At 52.5% G+C, this 18,903-nt stretch overlaps 1 protein-coding gene across 2 annotated transcripts in view; it reads left to right on the forward strand.

Annotated features, from left to right (window-relative positions):
• The window catches only part of STK35 (serine/threonine kinase 35), a 45,458-nt gene extending 27,111 nt beyond the window's left edge, over positions 1–18,347 (forward strand). Inside the window, exons 4-5 of one of the 2 annotated variants that reach the window (XR_014254537.1) lie at positions 13,755–14,405; positions 18,148–18,347. The gene's annotated coding sequence lies outside the window, so the exon portion shown is untranslated. Of the gene's footprint in view, positions 1–13,754 lie in introns of both variants that reach the window. The other variant, XM_082428520.1, reaches the window with a different exon arrangement.
• Positions 18,348–18,903: the final 556 nt, after the last annotated feature.

Raw genomic sequence — 18,903 nt, forward strand, 5'->3', positions numbered from 1 at the left:
CCCATAGGCTTTTCGTGAGGAGTAAATGAAAAATTCATGTAAAACTAGCCTAGGGGTGCTGGGTATGCAGTAGGTACTCCACAGCTGTTGAGTCCTGTCGTTCTTTCATACCAGTTGTTGACCATGCTGGTAACAGAGCTAGAAGTTGTATCTCAGAATGTGTGCAGTTTCTTGGCTCCCCCAGCGCCCCCCCAAAAAAAAACACTGAACATAAAGCGCCTTCATGGGCACGGAGTGACCTCCGTAGACCCAGGGTTGCCTTCACAGCCTTTATTTGATGGCTGAGTCTTGCTGTGTTTTGTTCTAACCCCCTTTGTAATCAGCTTCTCATTAGCTGACTGACGTATCTGACTCTTCTGAGTCTGTATTTGCATATTCATTCTGCTGTAATTATGTCTCAAGGACATAGCATTTTGTTTTTGTATTTACTTTTGCTTTTTAGAGCTGAAAACCTGTGCTGTCACATGGGCAGGCTGGTGGTTCTGCCAAAGAGCAGCTTTCTAGCGCTGGCATCTCACTGTTTTTTTTTTTTTTTAATAGTTACATAACATCAGAACCATGATTGCTGGCTATAAAATTGATTTTGAGAGCCACTTTAATTTGTAAATTGGGAAATACTTTCCATTTGGGGTTAAGGAAAGGAGTACAGGGGAAGGAGGTAGAGGGAGAAGGTCTCTGGTCTGTTGCCTTCAGGTTTCTAAGTGCAAATACCAGGAGCAGAGGGGTGGCCCTTCCCTTAAAGTCAGTCCTTCAGCTGTCCTGTCGTGCCTTGGTTTGAATTTTATATAGGCCTTGGGGTGGAGGATGGCCCCACCTGCCTTCCACCAGATCTCCTTTCAGGAACCCAGGAGAGTCGTTTTTTGCACTTGTTTAGCAAATGCTTAAGGAGAGCTTTTGCGGAGAGCTTTTGCAGCTTGCTAGGGGTCTTGTATGCACTTGTTTCTGTATAGGATCAAGCCTGCTACAGCCTGGAGCCTTTATCATCTGTAAGGCATGGTGGGGAGGTGCCAGGGAGCACCTTCTCTTACCTAAACTTACTGAGCACAGGCTGTTTGCCAGATTCATACTCTCCCCATTTACTGTCTCGTTAAATCCTCACGTGCATCCTAGGTACGGTGTCCGCCCTGCTCCCACTCCAGAGAGTGATTTGCCCCACTGGCCACGTGGCTAGCACGTGCCAGCTCCAGGCTAAAGCTCGGGTGTCCATGCTCTTTTCCATCGAGCTTCCGAAGATGTTGCAGCACGGTACTGTCTCAGTGCTCCCAGGAGCTCAGAGGACCGAGTACTGGCTTTTTGTTGAAGAAGTCAGTAACGGCAACCTGTAGGACGTGTGACTTAAGATGGCCCTTGAAGAAAGGAGAGCAGACAGGGGTCTTCTAAGCAGGAGACACAGTATGAGCAAAAGCAGAACACTGAGAATTTGTGGAAAGAATTTGGTTTGGTTTACGCAGAGGCTCAAGTTGGAGAGTGAAGTAGCGCCAAGTTGCCAAGAACCTTGAATGTCAGCCTAAGAAAGGTGAACTTCATCCTACAAAAAAGGTGGGGGTGACGTACAAGGCTGGATTTTTGGCAGGTGAGTCGGTCACAGTGAGGGGAGAGCTGTTAGCCCCCTCGGGGAGGGAGATGAGATGCTGTACCTGACAGTGCCAGTCTTCAGAAGGTGCAAGACTGCGCTGGCACCTGCCCGAGCACAGGAGGGGAGAAAGGGCCACCACTGACCAGGGCGATTACAGGCCCTGTGCTTCCATTTTTGCTTTTGAATCTGATATGCTGATTAACCTAGGTTTGAATCACCTCTCTGCCTCTTATCAGCAGGGTGCCTTGGGCAAGTCACCTAACGTTTCTGGGCCCCCATTTCCTAATCCATTAAATAAATGACGCTCCTTTAACAGTGACGCTCACTGTGTGCTGTCGTGAGGACAAAAGGCACGAGAAACAAAGTACCCGGTGCAGCTCCTAACACACGGCGGGAGTTGAGTGAAATGGTGGCTGCCTCTGTGGAGCTCCCTTGTCCTGTTTGTTGGTCTCATAGGCTAATCAGTCATCTCTGCTTCACTTCTCACTAACAATTTGCAGTGCCCTTCTTTTCCCTGAGAGAGCGCCAAACCCCTTAGCAAGTGCCCCCAGTGAGTTCCTCTCAGCACGCTGGGCTTTGGACTGCTTGCTGTAACCGGAGTACATATGGTCTCCTCCGGCCCCGACCACTCCGGGCATGACCTTGTTTGAGCCACGCCGTTCACAACCACAAATTGTCCCATCCCCATATAGAGGAGCCACCTCTCCCCTTTAGCTCTGATAACTCCTTAGACACCTTCCTCCTGGCTAAGGGCCCAAGAGGGGAGGAGATCTCTCGCAGGAGCCCAGCCTCCCCCTGAGTCCTTTCTCTGCTAATCACAGCAGCCGCAGCTGAACCCCAATCTCTTTGGGGGCCAGTTGAAGCTGTTGGCAGCTTTCATTTCATCCCCACACTTAATAAGTTGAGGAAGGGAATTAGGGTATCCCCGCAGCTGACTGCCAATTACCAGGGCTGTTTCTGGAGACAAAAAGTTCCCCCTTAGTTTGTCTTGAGTGAGTTCCACCCATACCTGTTTACCAACTGACTTGGTTAAGGGAAACACCAACCCCTAGGCCCTGACAGGCTGGTGACTTCCCAAGGCCAAAAAGACCGGGTTTAATTGGATCTGCGTCCTCAGACGTAGATGGTGACTCAGCGTGCAGATCCCCAGAGACCTCCAAACCTCAGAATCTTAGGTCTTGCCCAATGATTCTTTTTTTTGTGCATTTGGCAAACTTTTAAATACTAGCATTGTGGGCAGCACGCTTCAGGGAATCGGAAGGTTTAAAACAATATCAAGCAAGTCAGCAATGGTGACACCATGGCCACTGCTAAAATATGACCGAGTCTCCTTATCTAGGAGCTTCGCAGTGACTGCTTGCTGCAGTTTGCATAGAACCAGTTGCTGCCCTTACTGAACTTGGGACGTTCTAGAGATAAAGCTGCCATGTGTTTGCATCCACACGCCATCCTGTCTTTAACCTCTGCTCACTCCCTGTCTCCCAGTGAGCCATGCCCTGCTGTATCCTGGGCCTGCCGCTTGCAGCCATGAGCGTGTGTGTCCTCGTTGTGCTGCGTGGGCTGCGGGTTGGGCTCAGCTGACACACATAGAGCCCACCTCCTCTTGGTGACATTCGTCCACTTTAAGGGCGACTCAGGCTCTGCTTGAAAGCCTGTAGAAGAGGGACCTCACCATCCTGCTGTTCTGTTTGGAAGGGCCCTGGTGCAGGAGCTGGAGCCTCGCCCTCCCACCCTAACCCACCCCCCGTCACAGCGCCCAGGCCTCTTTTGCCTGGGAAGCCCGCATAGCACTCCTGTGCTGCCTTCTGGTTAGGGTGTTTCCTCAATCGAGAAGGAGCCTACAAAGCTCGTCTTGATTCTCAGTACTCCTTGGGTCCTGAGAAGCTGGATGTTGAGGATATTCCCCCAGAAAAATTCACGTGACTTACACACACTGAGATGCTTCCTGTGCCTTCAAGGGGATTGCTGTGTGTGCATCCTTGGAGTTAGAAGGACCCTGGGTTAAGGACCTCTCGTCCCAAGCCCCTCAGCACATGAAGAAACCAGGTCCCCAAAGAAGAGTGGGGAGAGCTCGATGAGACTGGAAGCTGGCTTTCCCACCTGTACTCTCACCACTGGGCGGGTCAGTGTCTCTTTTTTAAAATATATATATATATTTTTTTATTTATTTTTGGCTGCATTGGGTCTTCGTTGCTGTGCGCAGGCTTTCTCTAGTTGTGGCGAGCGGGGGCTACTCTTTGTTGCAGTGGGCGGGCTTCTCATTGCAGTGGCTTCTCTTGCTGCGGAGCACGGCCTCTAGGTGCACGGGCTTCAGTAGTTGTGGCTCATGGGCTCAGTAGTTGTGACTCACAGGGTCTAGAGCGCGGGCTCAGTAGTTGTGGCGCACGGGCTTAGTTGCTCTACGGCACGTGGAATCTTCCCGGACCAGGGCTCGAACCCATGTCCCCTGCATTGGCAGGCAGATTCTTAACCACTGCGCCACCAGGGAAGTCCCAGTGTCTCTTAATAGGCTGCCATGTGGGGGTACACTCCTCCAGTTGTGTTTGTACTGTCACAGCCTGGGTGACAGTGTGCCTTTCAGAGAACTCACTGGGCACTTGCTCTGGACGAGCATAGGTAGGTGAGGAGGATGTGAAAGATGGGAAGGGTGGCTTCTTAGGCAAAGGACAAGTCCTCTGGCTGCGCAAGGGCAGGTGCTTAGTTCCTCATGGGGCTGCCCTGTCCCATGTCCCTGCGCCTGTTTCCATAGTCCATGTCCTTCCATTGTGGAGAATGGGAGGCTGCCAGGTATGAACGCCACCACCTCTTGAGCCACTTGTCAGCTAAGGAGAGCTTTTGGACATTTCTGCCATTTTGCAGATGGCTGGGCGTGGAAGGAGGCCACAGTGGTTCTTTAAGATCTGGGAAGTCCAAAGAGTTGAGGCCAAACCCAAGTCTTCCAGTCCTCATTAACCTCCTACTGTGACTGACTTAGACTGGGGACATTCTCTGAAGCCAGGCCGGCTCCAGCTAGCTGCAGCTGGGTTTCAAGCTCCCTCTCCAGATGAAACAGTCTGTGTTTGCAGACAGTGGGCTGTGTCCTTCCCCTGTGAGGGCCGGCCTCCTGTGGGGAAGTGGGTGCGGGGGAAGTAGTGGAGGAGCCTCCTGGTTCTGTCACTGATAGGCTGTGTTGTGTCAGGAAAACCCTTCCTCCCCGTGTGCCCATTTCGTCCGCTGGGCTCTGAGGGTGGGGTGGGGACACAGTGGAGCGCGGGAGAAAAATAGCGCCAGTGAAACCCCAGCCGCTCCCTTCGCAGCCACTGGGGGCTGGAGAGGCGGCCGACCTCCTGGGGTGGGGTGAGCATCCCTCTGTGCACCTGGCTTGTTGGGGTGTTTGGCAGGAACTCAACCAAAGGCAGGGGTTTTATAGCCATATTTTTATGTTAAACTCCTGTCGTGCTGAACGCATGATTCCATGAAGTTTGTGAATTAACTTTTTATTGCCATATGCTAACTCCCAATTCCTATCAGTCACCCAGTATTCGAGCTCCTTCTGTGCTTGGCAACCTGAGAGTCTTCAGAGGAGCAGAGGCTTGTCCCTGTCCCCCAGGAAGCTTGTAGTCGGGGTGGTGAGAGGACGTGCAGCATGGTTAATGGGGGTCTGCGGTCTTCCTGTGCCTACTCACCAGAGAACAGAGAAGAGTCCCTACCGCGGCTGGGCCCCTGGGAGTGCTTCCTGGAGGAGGCGTGCACCATCTGAGCTGACAGCAAGGGGAAGGGGGGTGCAGCCAGACTCGCAGTTCCTGAGGCCCGAAGCAGAAAGGACACTGTCTCCTCCAGAGAAGACTAACATGAGGCCAGTTTATCTTGTCTGGAATTTTTGCCTGAGCAAATGACTTTTGTGAGGTTTTTGGTTTTGGGGATGTGATTTAAGGCTGCTATCGTAGCTTGATTAAGTACCTCCTGCGTATCTCACTGAGACCGTCACAAAGACCGTCACTGGGCTTCACACCCTGCAAGGTAGACATTTCCACATTGTAAGTCAAGAAAACAGACTTGATAAAGATGAGAGCTAGTAATTGGCTGAGCTGGGGTTTAAACCTTAGATCTTCCTACTCCAAAGCCCAAGCCCTTGACAGAGCACCAGACTACCTGTGCTCTTTGAATGGTACTCCCGCCACATTGGGGACCTGCTCCTGGACTTCTGCCTTGTTTAGGTCCCCTGGTCAGGACTCAGAGACCGCAAACACAGCACGACGGCCTTCCAGGTTGTTGTCCGTATCTGCTGTGAAGCTCCTGCTGGGTAAGCTTCGGTGCTCTCTGACCTCACATCCCTCTCCCTAATGCCATTCCCCTTCGGTAGACCTGGAGACTGAAGACACCATTATCCCATTTATAATGTCTACTTCATTTTCTTTTACCCTGACGACAGGACCTCGTATGCTGTGCCATGAGCCGCCCACAGCACAGTCGTCCCTGGTTTTGCCCTACTGTGAGCACCACTGTTGCTTCGCTGAGCCTTAGAGGAATGATGCACCAAGCTTGGCTCCCTGGCCTCAGTCCCTCTGACAGATTAGAACAGACAGTAGTGCCGGAGCCGCTGATCCCCCCAGGGTGGTATGTTGATATCTGAGTATGAAAAGCCAGCTGTCTGGTGTATGAAACAAATGAAAAATGACTCATTTTGAAGCTAATCTTGCTTGGAAGGAGAGGCCTGCCCTCTGTGACCCTGAGATTACCTTGCCTCTGGGCTTCTCCAGCATGATATGCTGAAAATAAATAACCTGAGCCTCAGTTTGCTCATCTGTAAAATGGGGATAATTCCTACATGGCCCTTTGCCTGGACAAAGGAGGCTTTGCATATCAGGCCTTGCATAGTGTCTAGTTTATCACAGGCGTCATTAACTACAGTGATAAGACCAGGCTGGATATTAGGGGAGCTTAGGTAAGGGTGAGTTCTTGGCTTCACCCCCAGTAAACCACGACTTGAGTATGCCAGTCAGATGACTTTCTTTCCTGTTAAATAGGTGAGAGGCAGAGAGGAATAGAGAAAACTAGACTTTAGATTTGAATCCCAGTTAACCGTTTACTACCTATTTAACCTTTTGCAACTTGCTAAGTAACTTCTGAGACTAAAATTCCTCATCCGTGGGGAGAGCCTTTTTCGTGGATAGACGTGTCTGTATAAAGTAAAGAGAGTATTGTGACGACTCTTGCTTAGCGTCCCTGCTTACCCTAGCACAGAGCACAAACTCGAGTGCCACCCTGAAGCCTGCAGGCTGCTGCAGGAGCCCTCCTGAGGAGCACCAGTGGTCACCTGGGGAACTGGCCCACCCTTCGAACGAGTAGCTGTGACACTTTTGTGCGAAGCCACAGAAAATTGGTCCTCCCAAACAGCCAGGTGGTATTTCTGATTTCTAGGTCCCTGGACTTCAAAAATCCACCTTTAGGGGACTTCCCTGGCGGTCCAGTGGTTAAGACTTCGCCTTCCAATGTCCCACATGCCTCGCGGCCAAACTACCAAAACATAAAACAGAAGCAATATTGTAACAAATTCAATAAGGATTTTAAAACTGGTCCACATCAAAAAAAAAAAAAAAAAAAAAAAATCCACCTTTAGGCCTGAGCAGGTCGAAAGGTGCTGAGGATACTTTTGCTACCATCTGGCTGTCCTTGGGGCATTATGGTAAAGGTGTGGCAGTGGAGAGCTACCCTTCCCTTCCCCCTCCACCATCACCTTCACTGCCCTCATTCTTAAATCTCCCATTTTGAAAACACAGGAGAGAAAGTTCCTGACTTAAACTTTGACTCCGGATAAGTTATACATAGTTGAGTGTGTGGCCCCCTAGAAACCAAAAAAGACCATCAACATAACTAATAACAAGGTAGAGCTCCCTGACTGCCCCACTGCTGGGGATCCTCACTCCTTACAGCTGACCCCAGAGCGGAAATAGCAGCATCCCCATTTGCTAGGAAGGAAAAGGAGGCTCAGATAGTGTAAACCGCTAGTGAGTGGCAGAGCTCAAATTTGAACCCAGGACTGTTCACCACAGCCTGCGCTGCTTCCCTGATAGAGCACTGGAGTAAAAGTGCGGAGCTAAAGCTTAGCTGTGGGACTTCCCTGGTGGCGCGGTGGTTAAGAATCCGCCTGCCAATGCAGGGGACACAGGTTCGAGCCCTGGTCCGGGAAGATCTCACATGCTGCGGAGCAACTAAGCCCATGTGCCACAACTACTGAGCCTGCGCTCTAGAGCCCGTGAGCCACAACTACTGAGCCCGTGTGCCACAACTACTGAAGCCCACGTGTCTAGAGCCCATGCTCCACAACAAAAGAAGCCACCTCAATGAGAAGCCCACTCACCGCAACGAAGAGTAGCCCCTGCTCGCCGCAATTAGAGAAAGCCTGTGCACAGCGACGAGGACCCAATGCAGCCAAAAATAAATAAGTTAAAAAAAATAAAATAAACAAAGCTTAGCTGTGGCTCCCAGAGATTTTTAAATCCTGTGGTTGCCAAACTTACACACTTTGAAGGACAGTACAATTTAAAAGCCAGGGGGTGGGGGTAGGAGATGGAAGACCAGTTTTTTAAACCACTCCCATATACTTTCATCGTCATTTCATCAAAGAAATGACATTTTGACCAAGGTAGGAAGGCCATACTTTTAGAATAAAGGGTAATCTTTTGTTCACCCAGCCATTCCCAGTCTGCGAGCTGAAGACTAGGGGAGGGAGTTGGCCGTGGGAGCCCATTGGGTCCCCAGCCCCATGGCTGCCTGCTCCCACCTCAGCTTTCCCCAGCTTCTGTTCTCCAACATGCTGATGGCCTTAATGGGAGCAGTTTGGTTCCTCAGTCTCCTTGGACAGAAGGGACAACTGCTTGGCTGGCAGAGGAACTTGCCAGAAGGCTGCTCACCGCCTGGTTGGCACCACATCCCCCTTTGTGCTCTGGACCCCAGACCCATGCAGAGGTACCTCAGCCAAGCCTTCCGGAAGCCTTTTCTGAGGGAATCTATTTATAGGTGAAGGGATTAAATGGGTTTTAAACTCCTCTTAAGCTCTTTTTGTCTCTCTAGGAAGGGATTTTACATTACAAAGTTACATGTTAAAAGCAGGAGCTTTGGAGTGAGTCAGACCTAGGTTCAACCCTTTTCTCTACCACTTACTAGCCATGCAGATCTTGTCTCTGAACTTTAATTTCCTCATCTCTAGAACTGGGGCAACAGCAGCTCCTACCTAGTAGGGTGGTTGAGTGAGATGAGGCAATAGATGTAAAACACTTGGGTCCATGACACAGCCCACAACTACTGAGCCCGCATGCCGCAACTACTGAAGCCCATGCGCCTAGAGCCTGTGCTCCTCAACAAGAGAAGTCACTGCAATGAGAAGCCCGCGCACCACAATGAAGAGTAGCCCCCGCTCGCCACAACTAGAGAAAGCCTGCGCACAGCAGCGAAGACCCAATGCAGCCAAAAATAAATAAAAATATATATATATATTTTAAAAAAGAGACACTGACCCGCCCAGTGGTGAGAGTACAGGTGGGAAAGCCAGCTTCCAGTCTCATCGAGCTCTCCCCACTCTTCTTTGGGGACCTGGTTTCTTCATGTGCTGAGGGGCTTGGGACGAGAGGTCCTTAACCCAGGGTCCTTCTAACTCCAAGGATGCACACACAGCAATCCCCTTGAAGGCACAGGAAGCATCTCAGTGTGTGTAAGTCACGTGAATTTTTCTGGGGGAATATCCTCAACATCCAGCTTCTCAGGACCCAAGGAGTACTGAGAATCAAGACGAGCTTTGTAGGCTCCTTCTCGATTGAGGAAACACCCTAACCAGAAGGCAGCACAGGAGTGCTATGCGGGCTTCCCAGGCAAAAGAGGCCTGGGCGCTGTGACGGGGGTGGTTAGGGTGGGAGGGCGAGGCTCCAGCTCCTGCACCAGGGCCCTTCCAAACAGAACAGCAGGATGGTGAGGTCCCTCTTCTACAGGCTTTCAAGCAGAGCCTGAGTCGCCCTTAAAGTGGACGAATGTCACCAAGAGGAGGTGGGCTCTATGTGTGTCAGCTGAGCCCAACCTGCAGCCCACGCAGCACAACGAGGACACACGCGCTCATGGCTGCAAGCGGCAGGCCCAGGATACAGCAGGGCATGGCTCACTGGGAGGCAATGGATAAAGGTAGGACACTTTTATATGTAACAACTTGGTAAGGCTGTCAGCCCTCCTACACAGCCTTACCAAGTTGTTACATATAAAAGTGTCCTACCTTTATCCATTGTAGAACATGCCTGCACATATTCAATGCTGAGTAAGTGATTGCTGTTACGATCATCATAGAGAAATAAGGAGCTCGGATGTACTGAGGGAACTTAGTCCGAGAGCTGAAATAAGAAAGGGAAGCATTTGCCAGCACCTTCCTGGACACCTTTCCCCCAGGAGACCATCTCAAATGCAGGCTGTTAGAGCCACTGGCGGAGCCGGCTCTGGAAGCACTAAATGGAGGCTCGTAGTAGAAAGGCTGTGGGCGGTGAGGCTGGAGAAGATGGGGCTGAGTGCCGGTTCTGCTGCTCTGATGTGGGGCAAGTGGCTCCATCTCTGGGCCTGTTCCCTTGTTAACTCCTCACTGGATGAGCTCGTCAGGCAGGTGAGAGATGGGAGTGCACTACAGACGTCACCTGCAGGTTAACCTCATCACTGTTTTTCATCGTGCTCAGAGGGGTGGCTTTGCCCTCTAGGAGGGCTCTGTGGTCAGAAGTCAGCGTTCCAACTGAAAGGGACATGGCAAGTCCTGGCTGGAGCTGGCAATCAGGCAGTCGAGCCACAGCCCAGGCAGTCGGAGTGGAGGTGTGGCAACTACTAGGATGAAGGGCAAGGGCCCACTGGGCTGGGACCCGAACCATTCATTGTCCCAGCAGGTGCCTGAGAGGGCCCGCTGCTGCTTTACCCCAGAACCACGTGGTCTGAGCCCTTCCCACCGGGGGCTGTAGAAAGCCCCACCCTGCCCGCCCACCCCTCACCCCCCTTTCCAGGGAGGTCACAGCTGTTGGCTCCCTGGGGGAAGGTGCACCTTCTCTAATGGAAGACGGGAAAGGAATGCAAAGCCAGGGTTCTCTCTGTGGAAGAAAGAGCCCTATTTCTCTTGTCCTTGCGCGCTGGGCAGAAGGAGGCAAACCTATGGACTATCCTGAGGCGTCCTACCAGGAGGGCCAGAGCCAGTGCCAAAGCTGGAGGGAGGGAGTGTGGAGGAGCCTGTGGGAAATGTCAGCCGCTTCCTGGCAGGGGAGCCGGGGTTAGAGCGGTCATGACGCTGGTGTCTCAGGCACTCTCGCAGTGCTGGGTGCTTGGTGTGACCTTCTGCAGGCACAGTGTGTTCTGCTAGTTTATTATGTAAAGGAGACTTCTGCCTCCCTGCCGACACTGCTCTTCCGCTGCCATGCGTCACCTTCCTGCTGTGATGGTCATCCGTTTGAGGTTGTCCTCAGCTTGGGTCCAACCAGGGGAGGTAGGAAAGCAGTGTTAAATAGGTCATAACTGGTTCCAAAGATTATCTTAGCAAATCACACATGACCATACAACTTCCCGGGCCTTTTTTGTATCTCACAAGGACTTAGCGTCTTAGATGGTGAGGTTCCCCCAAGCCCTCTCTCCCCCAATCTTCTGGTTGCTCTGCTGAATAAAGCTAGGTTTGAGGTGGCTGCTGGACCATCCCAGGATGTGCTCAGGATGATTGTATTTTTCCAAGTCAAAACTGGCATATAGGACCCACCAGTGGATGTTTGTTGAGGGGAATTAACAGGCAGGGAAACAGAAGCAGTAGAATAAAAGGCTGGGCCTGAGAGGGGCGGTCTCTCCTTTCCAGATCAAATACTTTTCCAGTGCCTTTATCCTCCATCCCCACTTGATTCCACACATGGACCCTGAGTCACCCCTCACCTGTGCAGTGGAGGAAGGAATCACACAGTCTAGCCTCTCGTCTGACAGGTGTGAAAGATTCTCCACTGTCCACTGTGTATGGAAGAGCCCAAAGAAGAGACTGGGTCTGGTCTCTGGGACCCCTCGCTACTCCAGGGACCTTTCTCATGGGGCTGCCAGCTTTCTTTATTCATTAAAGTACACTTTTTTTCCCATTAAAAAGTGAAGTGTGACAGTGTGATGTGTACCCAGTATTAAAAATACAGAGGGAGAGTGGAGGAAGAGGAAAATCCACCCATGACAAGTACAACATTTTGATGTATTTTCTTGCCAGATTTCCTATACTTGGAGGTCTTTATTTTTTACATAGTTATGGTCATATGTCACAGAACTTCATAGCCTGCTTTTTTCCACTTAACCCATGGAAATGCTTCTGCCATACTGTTGTTCAAAATGCCACACAGCTTTCTCATTTCCTCTGTAGTGTATCATTGAGTAGATGGGTCATTTGCTTCAATCTCTCATTTTTGGATTTGCGATTATTACCTCAAATTAAATACTACTTCAGTGGACATCTTTATTCATAAAGTCCTTTTCATATTTAGGATAATCAGACTAGATTTCCAGAAGTGTAATTATAGGGTCTAAATACATTTGAAGCTCTGAAAACGTTGCCAAATTGCTTTCTAGAAGGCTTTGTCATACTCCTCCAGTGGAGTGCGTGTCCTTGCCGTGGAGCCTTCGCCCGGCTGGAAGCAGTTTGGATGGTTCACTGGCTGAGGACCGTGGCCTCTTAAGCCTGACACATTCATAATTTCTGGTTGGGGACAAATGGCTGGGAGAGGATGGGATGTCGAGGAGTTGGATCCTGCCGTGGGCCAGGTACTTCACAGTCGGTATTCCACTCAAACCTCAAAAACGAGCCCCCATTTCTGAGGAAGAAATGAAGGCTGACCAGGAGAGGTAAAACTGTCCAATATCGCAGTACCCTGCTGCCTCTCGTGAGGACTAGCCAGGCATCTCCCTGGGACCTGAGGATGACAGGCCAGTGTGATATGACTGTACAGGCGGCAGGCAATGGTGGGGAGGATGCAGGGCTGGGAGGGCATACCTGTCAGGCCGCAGCGAGCTTACTGAGCCTTGAAGCCAGTGGGGGGATTTCACACACACCGAGTAAGACTGTCTGATTCAGTCATTCAGGGTGAGAGTGGGCACTTGGAAACTCTGATGAGACCATGGGTCGCCACGGAGCATTGCTGCCCTGGGTGGCCCGCCTGCCCAGTATTAGGGCTATACTTAGCTCTAATCAGACTCAGACTGGGAAAGTTGGGCTGGGCAGGGTGGGGGCTGGCCCAGGGCTAATCTCTGCGGGTTCTTGTATTCTAGGCCTCCATTAGAACAGGTCCCTGAAAGGCTGGCCGCCGGTCTCGTTCTGAGGCCTGGCACCAAGGCCATTCCCAAATAATAGCTAATAACAATACAGCCAGGCACTGTTGTAAGTTTTCCATGTATTAGTTCATTTGGTCCTTGTAATAACCTGTGATGTGGTACAGGTGACAAGACCAAAGAACCAGAGGACTCAAATTTGCCCACAGTCCAGTGGCAGAGACTGTGGACTGGACCACAGTTCTGGCTGCAGCCTCCTTCCTAAGCACGGCAGTGTCCTGCAGCATGGGGCCCAGCGGGCGGCTCGGAGACCAACACTACCCCTGCCTGTGGGACTCTGGTCCCTCTATGACCTGGGTGGGTAGCCTGGTGCAGGTTCTCAGAGGCCTGAGCCGCACTTTTCTTGTCTCTGAAATGGGGTAAGAGGGTTGCTGTGAACGTCCAGTGCAGCATGATTGGTCACAGAGGGTAGGGGGCGGGGGATGAGGGAACTCGGGCTGCCAAGGCTGCGGGGACAGAAGGCTTGGGTCCTGTGACATCTTTCTCCTAACAGTGCGGGGAAGCCAGGACAGAGGGATGGGGTTTTTGCTCGGGTTTGTGGCTGGGGCCAGCGTGCCTGGGTTTCCAGCTGGAGTCTACCCCTCCAATGATGTGACTTGGGGCGTGGTGCTTAAGCTGCACCACAGTTCATCTGAAAAGGGGGATAACATGTCCACGGCGTGGTGGTTGTAGTGAGGATGGATTCACTCCATAGAGAGTGTTTAGAAACCAACTCCCCCGGCTCCCAGCGTGGCACGGCTCCTGAGTTCATCTGGGTTGGGTGCTGGCACCTAGTGGGGGATCTGGAGCTTGGAGGTGCCCCATGCCCACTGACCCACGTCCACTCTCCCTGCCTTCTGTCTTTCAGGTTGATCCTCGGGACCCACAGTCTCATCATGTCTCGCACAGAGGACGGCAGAGGGTACAGGCGGTGGCTTGGCCGGTTGGCGATCTCCCAACAGCTGGATCTCCAGCAATGTGAAGCTTTTGTTTGGGTTTTCCCCCTCCTTTTAGTTTTGCTTAATTTTTTTATTTTCTGTCTTCCTTCCACCGCCCCCCCCCTTTTTTTTAATTTCAACGATTAAGACTTCAGAAGAACAGGAAGCTATGCTGTGGACAGGCACCAATTTCTTTAAAGAAACTCAATATGGACAAAGCATATGTATAAATTTCATTTTTAATTTTTATAAGGGGTTAGGGAGCTATTTTGTTTTGTCCTTTATTTTTCCTGTCTTCTTTCTTTTACCCATCTCTTAGTTCTGCTTATAACACCTCACTTCCACAGAGAAGGCCTGCCCCTCCATGGAGAATTTGGGGATTTCTCCTGGAATGGGGGGCATGAAGCCAGAAGGAGGCCTCTGTGCTGCCTCCCCACCAGGTGCAGGAACTGCTGGACTCCCTGGTGGCCTGCTCCTGGCTGGCCCTTGGGCCTTGGAGATGATCAGAGGCCAAGAACCACCTGGAAGGGGAGGACCAGGGCTTGGCCAGGAGAACTCGAGAAAGAAGATCTGTATTTTGGGTATGTCCTCTTGAAGCAGTTGGAAGCCCAGGGCCACACCAGGACTTGCAGAGGGAATCCATTCCCTCTACTGCCGTTTAAAACCAGGAGTTCTGAGGGGGGAAGGGACAGAGGGTGATCATCTCGTACTGCCTGGCGTTTGAACGGCCAGCCTAGCCCAGCTCTACAAGCCTACCTTTCTGTTAGTGATCTTCCTCCCAGAGGATGATTCCCAGAAAAAACTGTGTGCCAAACCTCTGCCTGGGACACAGCTGGGTCTTCGACGGGCATCTGTCACTCCTGTGAGCTCAGCTCCCGTCACCTCCTGCCTCCTGGATCGTCGTCTTCCCAGATGTACCCGCCAGATGTCCAGGTCGTCAGACACCGCCTGAGTCCCCACGACCCAGTTGTGACCATTGCCATAAGAACAGGGTGTCCTGAACCGGCTGCCGCTATCATCTCCTCACAGTGAGGGGTGTGCCCTGTGTGCCGGCCCCATGGTGTCACATATGGTGACGGTGCCGAGCATCATGTCCCTCACTGCAGGGACTTACTGTTAGGGGCTACCCTCAGTGGAAATGTGTCTGATGGGAAAGGATGGACCTGGCTGACGGGGTGGACCGTGGCCATTAGGTGCCTGTGGGCTTGTTGGCTGTGACCCTGTGACCCCACCTCCAGTGTCTGTCTGTAGCCTTTCTTCCGCTCTCCAACGACTCTCGCAACCTCCCTACTCCTGGGCTTCTGAAGTGGGGTGTCCTCTCCCCTTGCCAGGAGAAGGAGAGCTGTCCCAGTTGCCCCTCACCTGGCTTCTCACCCCATTACAGCAAAGCAAGGAAGGGAAAAGGAATTCTTCTTTTGTGTTTAGTTGTTTTTGTTTGTTTTCTCTTAACCAGCATAGGATGGATAGGGGAGATGTTGGAGGGCATTTAAGTTGGTGTGTGACCAAGGAGGGCTTCCCCCCAGAGCCGCAGCCCTTCGGCCCTGGGAGTTTGGGAGAGACCAGCACAGCATCAGCCCAGACTTGCAAACTCAGCAATATGTTTGCTCACATTCTTTCCGCCTTTTCTCAAGTCCTCTTCCTCCTCCTGGGCAGATGGCTAGCTGTGGTTAGCAGGATCCAGCAGGGCAGCAGGAGGTGACCAGGCCCCTCCCTCCCCTCCCTCAGCTGAAATTCTTTGTCATCACCTGTCTCTTGTCTCTTCCCTCTGACTTCTCAGACAACCTAGAGTCTACTCTGAGCTGCAGCTGGGAGAGCACATCCCCTAACTGCAGTGTGCACCCCTTCTCTGCCCCACCTCCCCGCCTTCCCTCGGGGGCAGCTGTCTGTCTGTCCATGAGCACGTGGGAAAAACAGTCCCCGGACTTGGCACCCTCACCTGTCCCTGGCTGCAGCCCACACTCTGAAGTCCTAGTGAGGGTTCAAGCCTAACAGGTTATTTACCTTTTGCTTATCCTTCCCTTCCGCCCTCCCCAGGTCTCTTAGCTCTGACTAAGGTCTTGGAGCTGTAGGTCACAGGTGGCCATACCTTTCGGGTGAGGTGGGCAGCCTCGGTCGGGGTAGCCAGCCTCCACGTACCCTTGTCTTGCAGGACGCCCAGCCCGTCCTTGCTTGGTGGCAAGACCTGCTTCCCTAGCTCCTGAGGCCCAGCTTGTTAGCCCCAAGTGCCTGTCTCTCTTCTCCCTCCCCTGTTCTCCACTCATCCACCTCGGACACCCAGCAGCCGGGTAGAAGTCAGCCCGAAGTCAAGGCTGGCTCTGCCCAGTCGGCAGACTAGCCTCGGTTAGGCCCAGGTAGCTGTCCTCTCCCTTAGCCACTCTTCATCTCTTCCCACTGGAGTCAGCCTTGTCGTCTCTTCCTGCCTTTTACCTGGGTCTCGGGCCTGGCAGCCGCTCTGGGGATCATCATCTCAGCGCCACCAATTTGTTAGTCCTGTCCAAGTTCTAGGAGTTTCCAACCCTTAAAATAGCAGTCAGTTATTCTTGTCTCCTGGGATCTGTGAAAAGGATAGCCTTTGGAGGGAGGATCTGGGCCTCAGCCCTACGGATCTGAGCTCCATCCCCCCTCAGTGAGAGGAATCAGCAAGACAGATCATAGTGCCTTATTCCATTGCCCTCCCCGCCCGACCGCCTGGCTCAGTTGGCAGTACAAGGCTTCTTTCTCCCTCTCGGTGTTCATCTGCCACTTAAACTCTCACCCCCCGCCCACAGTTAGCCTCGTGGGAGGATGAACGCCCCAGTCTTCGCCCTATCCCTTCCTAAGAGCTGCAGCCAGGCACGTGACCCCCAGCCACCACAGGGCGCTCACTAGCAGCTTCTGCTGGGGACAGGGCTGTGCTGCAGACAGGTGCACTCTCGGCCACCTCCTCCCCAGCAGGTCCCACCTCTTACCTCCAGCCGGGAGGACGGAGGACGCAGTCTCTTCCTCGGAGACCAGCTCCATCTGACCCCCTCCTGGGCACCGGGACTAAGGTCGCAGGCCTTAGCACCCTCTCATCCCAGAGGTACTGGGACAAGAGAATGGAATTCTTTCCTCTCTCCCACGTGTGGTTCATGCCCCCATGGCTGCCTTTCTGAGGGAGTGTATTAAATGTTTACTTAAGAAATACCGTGTTTACAGCTGGAGGAGAAATGTGCCCCATGCTGGGTGGAGATTTGACCCTCTGGACGGCGCCTGGCTCCTTTATGGCACTGCCAGTGGTGACCCCAGAGCGAATGCAGGCAGGGGGCCGGGGCACAGGCCCTGCACCCCCTCTGCCTCCGACCCTGCGGTGCTAAGACCACTCACCACCTTCCTCACAGCCTTCATTCCCCGCCTCTCATTCTCTTCCTCCAGGATCTCGCTCCTTAACATATCAGTTATCTCCTAGAAAACCAGTGTTTGGAGCAATAAGATAATTTTTTTTTGCTTGAGTCTTTTTCTAAGAAAAGGAAAAGAGCGGGCATTGTGGGAATCTTTCTTTTCCTGCTGTTGGCTGTTTACCTTTTTAGAAGACAGATCTTACTTGGGTGGATGTCTGGGTTTCAGCCTTAGGAAGCTTGGAGAGGTAGGAGTCGGGCCTCCACCCCGAACTCTCTGCTCCGCCGCCCGGGCTCCCAGCCCTACCCACCAAGTGCGCCACCCACCTTTGCTCCTCGTGTGCCGCTCCCTCCCTGCCCATCTTGGGGGCACTGGTGGCTCTGCCTCTAAGTGGGGCTCTGGTTCTTGCTCCTTCCCTCTCCTGGGCCTGTCTGGGGGCCCAGCTGCTGGAGTCTCCTAGGACCTGGCGACCTGAGAAGAGCTTACCCTGCTCCGCTCTCCAGGCCCCAGGCTTGGGGCTGAGGCACAGCCTTCGGGACAGTGCGGGCCGTCTCTGATCCTGCCGTGCCAGGCTTAGATGGCCGGGGCTCCTGTCTGGAGAGATGCCCTGGGAGGCGGGGGACCAGGATGTGCCGTGAGGTTGGCTGATATCAGCATCCATAGCCGAGGGATGAGTCCACTGCCAGCAGCTCCAGGAGTCCTTAGACTGGGGGTAACGGGAAGGAGGCCCCCGCGTCTTTTTCCCTGAGAGGCCACAGGAGGAAGGGAGTTCATTTAGGGACATTTTAAAGAAATCTTTTTGTGTACCAGGCGCCTCTTTCCATCAGAGCAGGGGAGAATGTTGCTGCAATGATTCATAATCGTGTGGGGCCGACTTGGGTGTGAGGGAGGGTTTAACCCAGGCACAAGGTTAGTTTCAAAGACTAGTTAATAAATCTATTTTCTTTATTTTCTTTTTTTGCACAGAAGCTGGTAATCTAGGACCTACGTGTGAACAACTTTATATATGAATATTTTTTGTACTTGGTTTACTTGGGTTGGTATGATACATTATATTTAAGTTCCTTGAACACTGTGGATCCCCCTAATGTGTATGAATGACTGAGGCTTTGTAAATTAAGGGACGTTTGTGTGAATAAAGTTATTTGATGGGGTCAAAGAAGCCATACGTGATTTGAAAAGAAGTGCTCTGTGGTTTTGTCGCCTCCTGTTTGGAGGAGCTTGTCTGGGTCCTGGTGGGGTGAGCGGCAGGAGAAGAGGACACTCGGCTGCTGGATGGGAAGACGCCTGGTGGCCTTGGGTAGTCCTCCCCCTCCACACCTGGGACAGGAAGCCACACCAGGCCTGGTCTGCTCTCCCCAGGGACCCAGGGCCCAGCCAGCATTGCCAGCCCCCCAGACATCCAAAGGCCCTTCCAGCCCCAGCTCTGTGCTTCTGCAAGTTCTGCCCTCAGGGATTTTTAATGTAGAGATGAGAGGAGTCTCCCAACCATGGCAGCAAGGGGAAGGAGACATTTTTGGAAAGCTCAGCTAGGAGACAGGCTCTCAGAGGAGCTGGGCGAAACAGCTCTGTGGGTGAGGGGGTAGCACCCGTGTCCGGGGACCAGTGATTGGCTGGGGGGGTGGGGGAGGGGGCGCAGGGCAGAGCACATAGCCCATCTCCCTCCGCCTGGCCAGCAGAAACCACATTCCATACGGAGTGAGGACTGGCATTTATTAAAAG

Source organism: Balaenoptera physalus, assembly GCF_965194825.1.
Source record: "Balaenoptera physalus genome assembly, chromosome: 16".
In the NCBI taxonomy this organism is placed as follows: domain Eukaryota; kingdom Metazoa; phylum Chordata; class Mammalia; order Artiodactyla; family Balaenopteridae; genus Balaenoptera; species Balaenoptera physalus.